General features: G+C 38.7%; 1 long non-coding RNA gene across 1 annotated transcript; it reads right to left on the bottom strand.

Moving 5' to 3' along the window:
* Positions 1-6,269: 6,269 nt before the first annotated feature.
* Positions 6,270-14,221, bottom strand: LOC311615074. The gene is made up of 3 exons (XR_014793733.1): positions 14,200-14,221; positions 8,204-8,248; positions 6,270-7,455 (listed from the first exon to the last, which is right to left on the bottom strand). It is a non-coding gene; the product is annotated as an uncharacterized lncRNA (long non-coding RNA).

A 14,221-nucleotide genomic window follows, 5' to 3' on the forward strand; every position in this document is an offset into this window, starting at 1 on the left:
ACTCCCACCATGTCTGATTTCAAGCTACTGGAGTGATATTCTGTAACACAAAGCTAAGAAGAAATGCTAACCAATGGCTCTTCTGAGCCAGTGTAAACTTACTCCAACCCACTAATGTGCATAATTTACCCTGACTTATTTACTCTGCCGTCTTTAACACAGGCTGGGTTAGTTGAGAAGCCATTTTGTCACATGAAGCCACATGCTGAATAAAGCTTGGATCACCCCACCATCTTGTCTATACTTACTGATTATATTTGCCTGGACTTAAATGTTTAGTTACTGAGATTTCGGATTGTTTGCTAAAGGAAGTTCAATACCTTCTTAGCATCTGGCACAGTGCCTTGCACATGGCAGGCATCAATAAATATCTGCAGAATCAAATTCTCAAAGTTCGCTATTTACAATATTTGCATAGTGCTCAAACCTCACATGCACTTTTAGTGTTATTAAGATGTACACTAGGAATTTTAAAATTCAAAATTAGCCTCTTCTGAGCACCTGAATATATATAGGACTAAAAAAAAAAAAGAAAAGAAAAGAAAAAGAAAAAGAAAAAACACCTACAAAATCTCCATCTTTCACCAAAATGACAGGCTAATTTCTATATATATATATATATATATATATATATATATATATATATATATATATATATATATATAATTGATTTTTTACAGAGAGGAAGGGAGAGAGATAGAGAGCTAGAAACGTCGATGAGAGAGAAACATCGACCAGCTGCCTCTTGCACACCCCCTACCGGGGATGTGCCCGCAACCAAGGTACATGCCCTTGACCGGAATCGAACCCGGGACCTTTCAGTCTGCAGATCGACGCTCTACCACTGAGCCAAACCGGTTTCGGCTGACAGGCTAATTTCAAGGAGATAATATGATTATTAAAACATTGAATGTAATAGTTCTAGAACATTACAATTAAGGTTAATGATCATACACATTACTAAGGAACTTCAAAATCCTGATGTCTTCAAAATTAAAAATAAAAAAAGAATTTAAATATAGTGATAACTGTATTTTACTGAATTTTAAAACTTTGAAAATCTATGCCCCATGTGGATTGAATATACTATTATTTAATTAATCAAAATAAACATTTCCTAACCATTGTGGATTAATTGCAACTTAGAGTTTCTATTAACAGATGATAGTTATGAGAACTCTCTTAACAGTTTATTCCTGTTAATTTGGCAATAACTAGTCACAGCCACAATGGATTATTGCAAGAGTCAAACATATTTTTTGTAGAATCTCTAATTCCAGTTATTATATATGTCCTGGGTTACCTAAGCACATTTGTGTTAAAATCTGAAATTGCATATAAACAAATTTACCAGATTTGTGTATGAAAGGCAGGGAAGCTAAATTCCAAAAAGTGGAATCACTGGGTCATGAGGCAGTTTCATTTTTAATATTTTGAGGAAACTCTATACTGTTTCCAATAGTGGCTGAGTCAGTCTGCATTTCCACCAATAGTGTACTAGGGTTCCTTTTTCTCCGCATCCTCGCCAGCACTTGTCATTTGTTGATTTGTTGATGATAGCCATTCTGGCAGGTGGGAGGTGATACCTCATTTGCTGTTTTAATTTGCATCTCTGATGATTAGTAATGTTGAGCAACTTGTCATATGTCTAATGGCCATTTGTATGTCTTCTTTGGAGAAGTGTGTATTCAGGTGCTTTGCCCATTTTTAAAATCAAATTGTGGGTTGTTGTTGTTGTTTTTGTTGTTGTTTTGGTGTTGAGTTGTATAAGTTCTTTATAAATTTTGGATATTAACCTCTTACCAGATGTATCTTTGGCAAAATGTTCTCTCATTCAGTGAGTTGTCTTTTTATTGGTTATCATGTATCAGGAATAGCCTTATTTGAGAAGGGGGAAAAGAGGCCAAATTCTGAGATAGAACATTTACAGCAATAGACTACATTTTAATTAGATGTCCAAGAAGTTCTTTTAGAAAGGAAATTTCAGTAGCACAGTCAGTTTACCAACCAGAACTCTGAGTTAGTCAGAGTATCTACCACATTGCCATGTGCTTCCGAAGACAATTAAAAACAAGGTAAAAAGATGTAACAAATGATGCTACAGTGATAATGTAAAAAAGGAATTGGACCTGGCTGGCATGGTTCAGTGGTTAAGCATCTACCTATGAACCTAGAAGGTCACGGTTTGATTCCCAGTCAGGGCACATGCCCTGGTTGTAGGCTCAATCCCCAGGGTGGGGCATGGAAGAGGCAGCCAATCAATAATGAGAGCAATTTTCATTGTTTTATAATATCTAATAATAGATTAGTTAAATAAACTATAGGGCAATCATACCAATTAGCCAAAAATCATCCTATATAATAAAGAGCTAATATGCAAATGGTCATCACACCCTCATGCCGTCATGCTGTAATGGCTCAGACACTCAACACTGAAGAGAGAGGGATCAGACCAGTCAGGCTGTGGCTCAGGAGAGGGACAAGCCGCCCACCCCATGGTCCCAGGTGCCAGTGGCTGCGCCTGCAGCCTGGGAGAGGGACAGGGCGCCCACCCACGGTCCCCTGCAGCTGCAGCCAGCCTGGGTAAAGCTTGCCTGGGTCCTGAGTGCCTGTGGCCAGCCAGAGGGAGGGAAGCCCAGGTCCTGGGTGCCTGTGACTGGCTGGAGGAGGGAATCCTGGGTCATGGGTACAGGGTGAGGCAGAGGCAGTTAGGGGCAATCAGGTCAGCAGGCGAACAGTTAGGAGTGATCAGGCAGGCAGGCAGAGGTGGTTAGGGGCGATCAAGCAGGCAGGCAGGCAGGCAGGCAGGCGAGCAGTTAGGAGCCAGTAGTCCCAGATTGTGGGAAGCAGTCAGACATCCTCCAAGGGGTCCCGGATTGGAGAGGGTGCAGGCTGGTCTGAGAGACCCTGCCCTCCCATGCACAAATTTCATGCATGGGCCTCTAGTGTTTTATAATCTTGAATGTTATGGGAAAAGATCTGTGATGTATTGTAAGCAAATCTGGACACAAACAAATATGTAAACTATAAATATACATTCACAGCTAAGTAGAGTGGGAAAATATATATCAAACTGACTTAGTGGTTGGGCTTTTCTGTGTGTGTGTACTTTCTCTATATTGAATATTGCTACTTTTATAGCCAGGGAGGAAAAAAAAAGGTTGATTTTTCTGGAATTATGGTATGCTAAAATTTTTACACCACTTCAATGAAACTAAATTCAAACTAAATGAAAATGACCTAACACAATAAATGCCAAGCAAGGGGTAATGAAGTATCTGTATGCACTGTCCTGTTTATGTAAATTTGATAAGTGACACATCATCAACCAGGCACTTTCAAAGCAGGGTTTCTTTATGGGGGTGATGGATCTGAATTAACCAGCCCATCTTACTGTCTACTGCCAACCACCTGAATTGCCAAGGAGAGGACACTCAGTGTCAGAGGTACAATTTGTAACTCCGGGATCAGGTCGCTATGGGATTCTGACTGACATTCTATGGGTCTTGACCTTATCATAGATTTCATTTATGTTAATCTGCTCTAATGAATGCAGAGCTCAACTCTGGATGCTTTAATGCAGCAAGGTAATTTAGTAGGGCTGAGAAAGTCTTTTCAGCAAATGGTGCCCCCCCCCCAAAATAATTGAAAATCTACATGGGAAAAAAAAGAATCTTTTATACCATACACAAAAATTAATTAGAAATAGATCATAAACCTAAACATATATGCTAAAATTATGAATATTCTGTAAAACACACATGAAAATTCTTCCTGTAGAGTAGGCAAGTATTTCTTTAATGGACATAAAAAGCATGATAATCTTAAAAGGTAAATGCATAAATGGATGTAAAATTCAAAGCATTTTGTTCTTCGAACAATATTCTTAAGAAAATGAAAGGCGTGCAACAGTCACTCCCCACTCCCTCCTTCCTATAGCTCATGGCATCCCCATTCAACTACTGTGTCTCTAGACTTGTCTGTCCTGGACATTTCATATGAATGGAATTATACAATATGTGTTGTGTCTGGCTTCTTTAATTTAGTGTAATGTTTTCAAGGTTCCTCCAAGTTGTAGCATGTATTGGTATTTCATTCCTGTATATAGCTGAATATTCCATTGTATGGATATACCACCTTTTCTTTATTCATTCATCAATTGATGGGCTATTATGAACAGGAATAGTGCTGCTGTGAATTTAAGGGTACCGTAGGTACTCAGATTACGTCGGAGTTCTGTTCCTATTGCACGGTTTGCATTATGCGATTTTCGCTGTAAGTTGGAACCCACCTACATAAGCACCTATGTCACTCACATGGAGCATGTACACAGCAGTGATGAAGTGAAACAGTAAAAAAAATTTAAAAGAAAGATAACAATTGCAGCCGAAACCGGTTTGGCTCAGTGGATAGAACATCGGCCTGCGGACTGAAGGGTCCCAGGTTCAATTCTGGTCAAGGGCATGTACCTTGGTTGCGGGCACATCCCCAGTAAGGGGTGTGCAGGAGGCTGCTGATCGATGTTTCTCTCCCATCGATGTTTCTAACTCTCTATTCCTTTTCCTTCCCCTCTGTAAAAAATCATAATATATATATATATATATATATATATATATATATATATATATATATATATATTAAAAGATAACAATTCCTGACCTTTGCTTGTAAGTAAATAATAAAAACCATAAAGCACATATATACATATGTTGAAATGATGCAACTTTAAAAAAAAAAATAAACTAGAAGCCTGGTGCATAAAATTTGTGTACAGGAGTGGGTGGGAGGGGCTGGTGGTGTCCCTCAGCCCAGCCTGCACCCTCTCCAATCTGGGACCCCTCCAGGGATCAGGCCTAAAAGGGCAGTCAAACATCCCTCTCACAATCCAGGACTGCTGGCTCCCAACTGCTTGCCTGCCTGCCTTCCTGATTGCCCCTAACCGCTTCTGCCTGCCAGCCTGATCACCCTAACCACTCCCATGCCAGCCTGATTGATGTCTAACTGCTCCCCTGCCAGCCTGTTTGCTCCCAACTTCCCTCCTCTGCCAACCTGGTCACCCCTAACTGCCCTCCCCTGCAGGGTTGATCGCTTCCAACTGCCCTCCCTTGCAGGTCTGGTGCCTCCCAACTGCCCTCCCCTGCTGACCATCCTTTGGTGGCCATATTGTGTTCACATAGGGGCAGGATCTTTGACCACATGGGGGCAGCCATCTTGTGTGTTAGAGTGGTCAATCTGCATATTACTCCTTTATTAGATAGGATAGAGGCCTGGTACACAGGTGGGGGCCAGCTGGTTTGCCCTGAAGGGTGTCCAGGATCAGGGTGGGGGTTCCCTTGGGGTGTGGGGCGGCCTGGACAAGGGGCCTGTGGTGGTTTGCAGGCCGGCCACAGCCCCCAGGGACCCAAGTGGAGGCCCTGGTATCTAGAATTTATTTACCTTCTACAATTGAAACTTTGTAGCCTTGAGTGGAGGCCTAGGCCAGAAAAGGCAGGTGGAAAGCTTGGATTCTTCCATTGCTAGAGAAACCCAAGCCTCCCTCCTGTTCTCTGTGGCTGTAGCATACTTGCATACTTGCTCTGATTGGCTGGTGGGCATGGCCAGATCAGAGTGATGGTTAATTTGCATATTACTTTTATTATGTAGGATGGGAGATGGCAACATAACCATGAAACGACGTAACCCAAGGACTGCCTATATATGTATTTAAGTACCTGTTTTCAATTCTTTTTGGGTGTATACCTAGGAGTGAAAGTGCTCAGTCATATGAGAACTCTTTGAGGAACTGCCAAACTTTTTCAAAACATCTGCACCATTTTAAACTTCCATCAGCAGTGCCTTATGGTAACTTTTTCAAAGCCTGAAATTGTTTCAAAATGGAAACTTCACTGATTCATCGAACTTGACAGGGAAATATAAAGCTCCCCATGTGACTAGGAATAAAAACCTGACCGTGTAATTAGGGAGTTCTTCACACCAGGCCCTATTTTCAACACTATGTTGTGTAATGACAAAGGGAGTGGGAAAACTGTCCTTTGGATAATTATGATTTATGAAATGTAACCATGCTGCACAAAGACCTTTATCATTCTTCAAAGGCTGTCAAATATATCAAGTGGAATGACTTTCTCTTCCCAAGGCACAAAGGCCAGTGGCTGATACAGAATAGGTGATGGAACCGATTGCTGAATAGGAAGCCAAAAGGCGCGGACACACACGCGGACACACACACACACAAAGAAGCACAATCTTTTAAAAACTCTAAGACATTATTTCTACTAAATCCAGCATGGAGTGACAAAAATGCATTACATCATTATAATTGACAATTACATCCAGGCATTTTAATTTTTCTTAAGTTTATTGGGATGACATTGATTAATATAGGTTTCAAGTATACACATTTCTATGATACATCATTTGTACATTGCATTGTGAGCCCACCACCCAAAGTCAAATGTCCTTTATCACCAAACAGTCAACCCTCTCTACCCTTCACTATTCCTCCATGTTCCTTCCCCTGTGGTAACTCCCATACTGTTGTCTGTGTCTATGAATGTTTGTCGTTTGTACATACAGACATTTATCCTTGCATTTCTTATATTCATTTTCTACCTTAAATGTTATTTCATATTAATTAAAATACATATAATTTCTTACTAAAAATCTCTAGTTCATATAACCCAGGAATTATAACTTCTTCTTAAAGTTATATTCCTTTATGATTGAGAATTTAATAGTTTAAATTTTTTTTTATGTATTTAGAGGATTAAATATATTTACCAGCAACGGAAAAACAAAGTATAATGTAAAAATGATTTTCCAAAAGATTTTCATTCTCTTCATTCCTTCTGTAAACTGATGTTTTATCTTTACAAGTTATCTGTCATTCCATAGGAAAACTGCTTGTCTTCTGGTTTCATAAGAGATGGTGAACAGTAGTTTAAAAAAAAATCCAGTTTACTTAAATTCCAAAGTTCACTTCAGGGAAAAATGACAGGGTGGAATGTTGCGGCAGAGTGAGAGAGAGATAAAGATTCTGGTGAAACTGAGAGTCATTCACAAAAGTTGCAGGGTTGTGGCAAAGTGATAACACAAACCAGGTTCCTGTGAGTAGACAATAAGCCTATGGTTTCTGCTAATAATTATGAATAGAAACAGAATGATCAACGATAACATCTAAGTGATCAGTCGTTAAGAGTTGAGGCAGAGAGAAGGAAGGATAGCATTACATCTTGTCTCTGGCTCATTTTACTTCCTAGGCTGGTGCGTGAGACCATCTTGGATAAAATAAGGTCATTCTTTGCTATGGTGATCAGCTCTCTTGGCATCTTTTCTCTGCACTCTGTCCAATGAGAAAGCCCACTGGTTGATGCTTCCTGGAAAAGAGTTATTCCAAAACAGTCCAGGTGAAGAAGCACTGGTGAGACAGGCATGAAGAACATGTTTCCAGGTAGCCTGAAACCCAGCAGACAATGTAGCTGTTGCTTAACAAACACAGAAATCTACATTGTATGCCAGGTTCAAGCCCCAGACCTGGAGGTTGGGCCTGCAAATCCACACAGTTGCCTGCTGTTTCTGATACTTATTCTCTCTATGGCAGGGAAAAGACAACCACAAGTCAGAATGCACTGCTAGGACTTACATACTGCAAGTGAAATTTCCTTATATTGTCATAACATCCAGTTGGCATTATTTAATCATCACATCATCACATTGTCAGGAGAATGCCATTTAAAGGTCCAGAGATAAAAAAAAAAAGATGTATGGGTGGGTAAGATAGACAGGTAAGTAGGTAGGTAGCTTTGTGATCAAATGATCGAGGGAGAGAGGAAGGGGGGAGGGAAAGAGAGAGGGAGAAGGGAAGGGAGATGGAGAGATACCTTCCACAGAGAGAAGAGAGGGGGAGAGAAAATCAATCCATGGATAAAATATCTAGATTTCTCTCACTTCTGGTGTTGAAATCAAATACACTACCTCATTTATAAGACCTTAATGGTCCACCTATTCTGGCTAATAATGGAAGACTTACCACCCCATAACTTAGCTCTGTGTGTATAAATCACGGTAAAGTTTTCCAATAACCTTGGCTCAGGACAGTATAATACAAGCTCCAAGATGCCATCAGAGACCCAGTAGCCAGATGTAGCTACTGATTATCAAAGACAGGATCTACACTGACTACTGAGCCCTTGAGGGCACCTACACATTCCAGCAGTTAGATGAGCAGCCGAACTTCTGGACAGGAGCTCTGTGGAAGGAAAGAGGACACCATCAATCGTGAAACTCATTTGAAAATTGTATCAAGAGATTCAATCGCATATTTTATTTATTGACATGCTAACAACAATCTTATGGATACAGTTTAAAACAACCTCTAGATTGATTTACTTATGCAATATGTATTGATAGCTATATTGAGCGAATTGCCAGATATTCTCTCAGGTACTAGAGATCCAGCAACAAATAAAAAAGATTAATATCCTTGCCCTTCTAGCATTCATTATTATTTGTGAGAAAATTCACATATGATTACTTGGAATGTTTTATAGTAAAATACCTTATATGTGAAAAACAAACAAGTAAACAAACAAACAACATCCCCGTCCCGCCCCCAACCACCAATCTACCCTTTTATTGTGGCCTCGGAGCATCTTTGTTTGCTTTATGTCAGTTTAACTTGGGTAATCTAGCAATGATACACATATGTAAAATGCAGTAAAATTTTGTTTTCTGCTATAAATTGAAGATACACTTATTTATACCAAATGTCTAAAATAACAACAAAAAAACTGAAAAAAGATGTTTACAAAGTAATCAAAGCAGTAAATCACTCATATGTCAGTTCTAAATTTTCCTCCCATAATACAATGTAATTTAAAAAATTGAAAGATAGTTGTCCACTCCTTGATTTATTCATTTATTCACTCAGCCACCCTCAAAATGCCTATACTCAGTGACTTCTCTGTACGTTATGCCAGTCACTGGGGATGCAATCCCTCTACTTATGGAACTAAGAGTCTTAAGATTTAAGGTGCAGCTGGGGAAAGACAGAAAAATAAATAAATTTAAATTCTTTATTGTTTAATGTATTACATATGTCTCCTTTTCCCCCCATTGACCTCTCCCTGGCCACCCCCAACCCTCAGCACATGCCCCCCCCCCCCCCAGTCTACGTTCATTGATTATGCTCATATGTATGCATACAAATCCCTTGATTAATCTCTTATCCCCTCACCTCCCGCCTTCTATATAGATATGTATGGTCATCTCACTGAGTAATGCAACAGGGAAGAGAAATTCTATTTTTCATAAGATAGTCAGGAAAAGCCTCCTTGAAACTGTGACATTTGAGCAGATCTCTTAAAGGTGAACATCTATGCATAAATCTGGGGTGGGAAAGAGCACAGCTGACTAAGGCAAGAGCCAGAGCCAAGCCTTGAAGCAGGAAAAAACCAGAAGTAATGAAGAAGGCCTTATATTAGCATATGATCACTGTGGCCCAATATTGGTTTTGACTTCTAAAATTCTTCTAGATAGTAAATGACTATGCAACTTTGCTCCAAGTACACGTTTTAGAATCCTACTTTTTTATGAATTTTAAATGCTTTGGCTATCACTTAGAAAAGATTAGGAAAGTTATCCCTCAATTGAAATAAAGACCATGCTTAGAACTTTAAATTAGTACAATTTGACTGGACATGCAGCTGGACCTCTGAATGAGTGATACTGAAAAAAAAAAAAAAAAAAAAAGGCTTTAAAAAAGTGTTAGCTATGTAAAAGACGTCCAGCTTTCTGAGAGCTCTAAATATACAGATTTCAAGGGAATGCTTTCATTATTTAATCACAGATGTCTAATTTTAAGAAGGAACCCACTTGGCAAGTTGTAGTAATAATGTCTCACCAGGAAGTTAGCTCTTAGGGGAGGAGAATGGTGGAATTTACAAGGTGAAGGAGGTTTTTGATTGCTAATTCTTTTTCTTTTTTAAATAAATTGAAAGCAGCTCCATCTATGAAGTATATACTGGCATTGCCTAAAACCCAGGGCATATACACTGAGTGGCCAGATTATTATGATCTCTGAACTCATAATAACCTGGCCACTCAGTATATATATATTAGAGGCCCAGAGCATGAATTCGTGCATGGGTGGGTCTGGCTAGCCTGGCCAGGGGGAGGGGACATGGGCGGTTGGGAGGCCTGCCTGCTTGTTGAACTCCTGGTCAAGGGGACAATTTGCATATTAGCCTTTTATTATATAGGATATACACTGAGTGGCCAGATTATTATGCATTCAGAGATCATCATAATCTGGCCACTTAATGTATACCAAAGAGATAACAAAACAGTAACGCCCTCTTTATACATGTTTAACTGAATCTTATCCTCAATGTAGAAATCAAACAGTCATAGAACACAAATTTATCTTTCATAAACCACTAGTGTTAAATGCTCTTACTAATTAGACTAACAATTATAATGAAGCAAATATTTAGTTTGGTTAGTTTTAATGCCAAAATCCGAATGGTTATCTTTTTTAAATTTTGATTCATATTTATGTTACAAGAATATTTTTAATGCTCAAAGCTTCCCCTACTTATCCACAAATCTTACTAAATCTGAAGAACTATAAAGTTAAGATGGTTATTCCTCCCACTTTTAAATTTTCTAGGTAATAAAAAAAGGAAAAAGTAAATATAAAATTTTATTTAAGGCTACTTACTCTACAGATTGGTGTCAACTAGCTACTAATACACATCTTAATGTGTATTAAAATATAGACACTAGAATATATAAGGAATATACTGTAGCATAGAATAATAACCAATAATACATTTTCAAAGACTATGAATAAAACACCAAGAAATAGGGTCTAAGTAAAAATGTCACATTATATAATTCCATTACCTAACAAGAACACAATTAAGCTACAGGGAGGGGTGAGAAAACTATAACCAAGGTACTCATAACTCAAGTTCTAGTCAAAGTGTACACAATCAAAAGAAAAATAATAAAAATGCTCCCTCCATTCTGATTTAAGATCATTTATTTGAGGTACATATAATGGGAAAGACAGTTTAAGGGGAGGAAAACATTGATTAAAAGTTAAGCCTGCCACCTGCTGTTGGAAAACTACTTGAACTGGAGTAAGGACCATTCCTTAAAATGTCAATGAAGAGGTTGAAGAGTTTACCATCCAGAATTAGAACAGGGGTGCCCCGTAAGCCAAACCAAGAGGTAAAGAACCCCATTGATGTTTAAACCTAGTTTTTGAAAAGAAATTTTGATCCCAACACTATATGTGGAAATAAATAAAGAGGGACGAGCAATTTGATAGCATTGTCGGTGTTTATTTTTCCAGGTCAGAATTGTAAAGTTTGAGGCTAGATGTCCCCTGCATCCCCCACCCATGATATCTCATAGTTCAGTGCATGTGCCAGGAGCCTTATATAACTAAATACAAACATGGGCAGCTTCTAAAACATATTTATGGACTTGACAGAACACATACAGCACTATGCTATTCTAACAAAGTCAGTGTTTACTTTAGAAATGAAATAAAACTGCCTCTCATGAGGTAATCTCATGTTAAGTGTTCTTTTATACACACACACACACATAAACACACACACATGGACACTGAGAGGTGTTGGATATATATGTCTTATTACCTTGATTGTGGTGACAGTGTCATGGTGTTTGCCTATGTTTCAAATTAATCAAATTGTGCACAGTGTGTACAGTTTTTTGTATATGATTTTACCTCAATAAAGTTGTTTACAAAAAAACAAACTGCCTCCCATGTGGTTAAGAACAAAAGTTCCGTTAACTCTCTAGCTGGGAAAGAAATGCACACATATACACACAGCGTGTCACAGGGTGAAATTATGCCAGAAGAAAAACTGGTCTTTTAGATACAGGTGTCTAATGAAAGCATGTTCTCATGGACTTTCATTCCTATTGTGTTATGTCAGAGTATTTGAGCCAGTCTCTCCATAACTAGCACATGGCTGCAGCCCATCCAACTGTTGCATACCTGAGATCCTGTGACCACACTGACCCAAAACATGTACACCAGCTGATGGTCACTTGATTCTCACATCACTCTGTTTAGTAAATTGCTCTGCAAGTCAACTGGGAGATTTGAGGTGAACATTTTTGAGATGTTCCTGCTCAAGGCATTTGTATAAAAAGACATTCCTTGCCAAATAACTCTAGTCTGAACAGGACTGGGAAGGGATGGGTTTGGCATAAGCTACTAAAACGAGCTTCTAAAGGTGAAACCACGCACAGCCCATAAAGACAGACTCAGACTAGTTTTTACAAATGATAGTTAGCAATCCTTCTCAATGAAAACCAAAAATTCTTAAAACAGGCATTGGATAAAAAAAAAATGAGTCATTTTATTCATTAAAAACACGCAGAGAAAAAGGATAGTTTTTAGCAAAGTAACAACCTTTTTATGAATAAGTTCTAGAAATTAATTGCACTAAATTCCCTTGCAAATATCTCTCTGAAAGAAACCCCTTAAGCATTCTCTTCATACGATGTTTGCAGTGTGCAATACTGGTAAGGAATTCTTATAATTGAAAAAGAGTAAAATAATTTACATTCTATCAATAATAAATACAAAATCAAAATAAGGTGACTGTTTTCTGAACCTGTAAGTAATAGAAAAACCAGTTGGTTCCCCAAGAATTCCTGACTTTAAAAACTTTTATTTAAATCACAATTAACTCATTAGTGTTCTTTACTATTGCTGGTTGTTGTTGTTGTTGTTTTTTGTTTTTTTTTCAAATTTGTTCTCATTTCCAAGCCTTGGGCTATGTTCTAAAGCACATGTGTCAAACACAAGGCCCGCGGGCCAAATCCAGCCCGCCAGGCCTTGCAATGTGGCCCGCACCGCGCTGTCATCACTGCACTCCGCTGTCAGTTTATGACATTGTCAGTTTATGACGGTTCAGTAAACCATTCGGCCCGCGATTTAGGCTGGATTTTAGATTTTGGCCCCTTCTCTGATTGAGTTCAACACCCCTATTCTAAAGGCATCAACCTTACATACACATTATATTGCCAGTTTCATTTATAATCAAATCTCCACCCAGACTGCATTTGCCACTGTACAGAAGGCTCAGCATTCAATGTTCTCGTGGTACAAAATTCATTTGATCTCTTCCCATCAAGTTTCACTCAGCTCAGATGGACTGAAGGAGGAGCCTTTCCTAGAATTCTGAGGGACCTTCCTGGAGTCCTCCAGGAAGTTAGTTGCATGCTACTATAGTTAGTTGGCCAGCTCCCTGATCACTCAGTTTGTGTGTGTCAGCCAGAAACACAAACCAAACTGCTCTTTAATGATTTATTTAGAAATGTGTCTCCCGGTGAGGAGGTGAGCTCCTTGAGGAAAGAACTGAATCTTGGTCTTTTGAGATTCTCCAAGTATTAGTATGAGATACATTAATGCACTAGATCATACTAATCTTATAGTAAATATTTGTAAGAAAAAAGAAATGTGAGTGAAGTACTGATAAAAACACTTAAAGGCTATCTTAACTGCCTTCAGTTCTATACAACAAATAAGACCTATGGTGAAATAGAAAAAAAATTGATAAATTGAACAAGTAATTGCAGCAGGGGTGGGGAGGGAGAATAAAATAGATAAGACAAAGGGAACATCCATATGTCAAAACTTCTTTTGTTTGTGATGGTTATAAAGTGACCAATATTGGAATCAAGTGAAGCCTCTTCCAAGAATCATAGACACCTTCCAGAAGCTAACACTGGGCTTCACATATGAGAGCTATGGTGTTAAATGAAAGAAAAAAGGGGGGATATGTTTAAACTCTAGAGAGTGAAAGAAAGATAATGGTGTGAAGTCCTAACCTACACATAAAGTATTTGTTCCAAGAGTGGTCACCACTGAGTAGATGTGTGGCCAGTTCTTCAACTGGTCCTAAGGAAACCAAGTGTTTTGGCGGTAATACTCAGTGCAAAGCAGGGACCATTAAAGGACCTGACAACAGCATTTCCCCCCCTTCTGCTCTCATTAGTTGATGCTAGAATACGTCTATGCTCACAATGGCGGGTTTTGAGAGTGTATGGATGGTTCGGTAAAGCCAAAATGTCTGGAAAAATGCTATCAATGTAATGAAAAGTAAGATTAAAAAAATAAGAAAATATCCAAAGATCAAGTTCTCAACTTACAATTGGAGATGGATTCTTGAGA

The sequence above is a fragment of the Pipistrellus hanaki genome (assembly GCF_964339955.1).
Source record: "Pipistrellus hanaki genome assembly, chromosome: X".
NCBI lineage: Eukaryota > Metazoa > Chordata > Mammalia > Chiroptera > Vespertilionidae > Pipistrellus > Pipistrellus hanaki.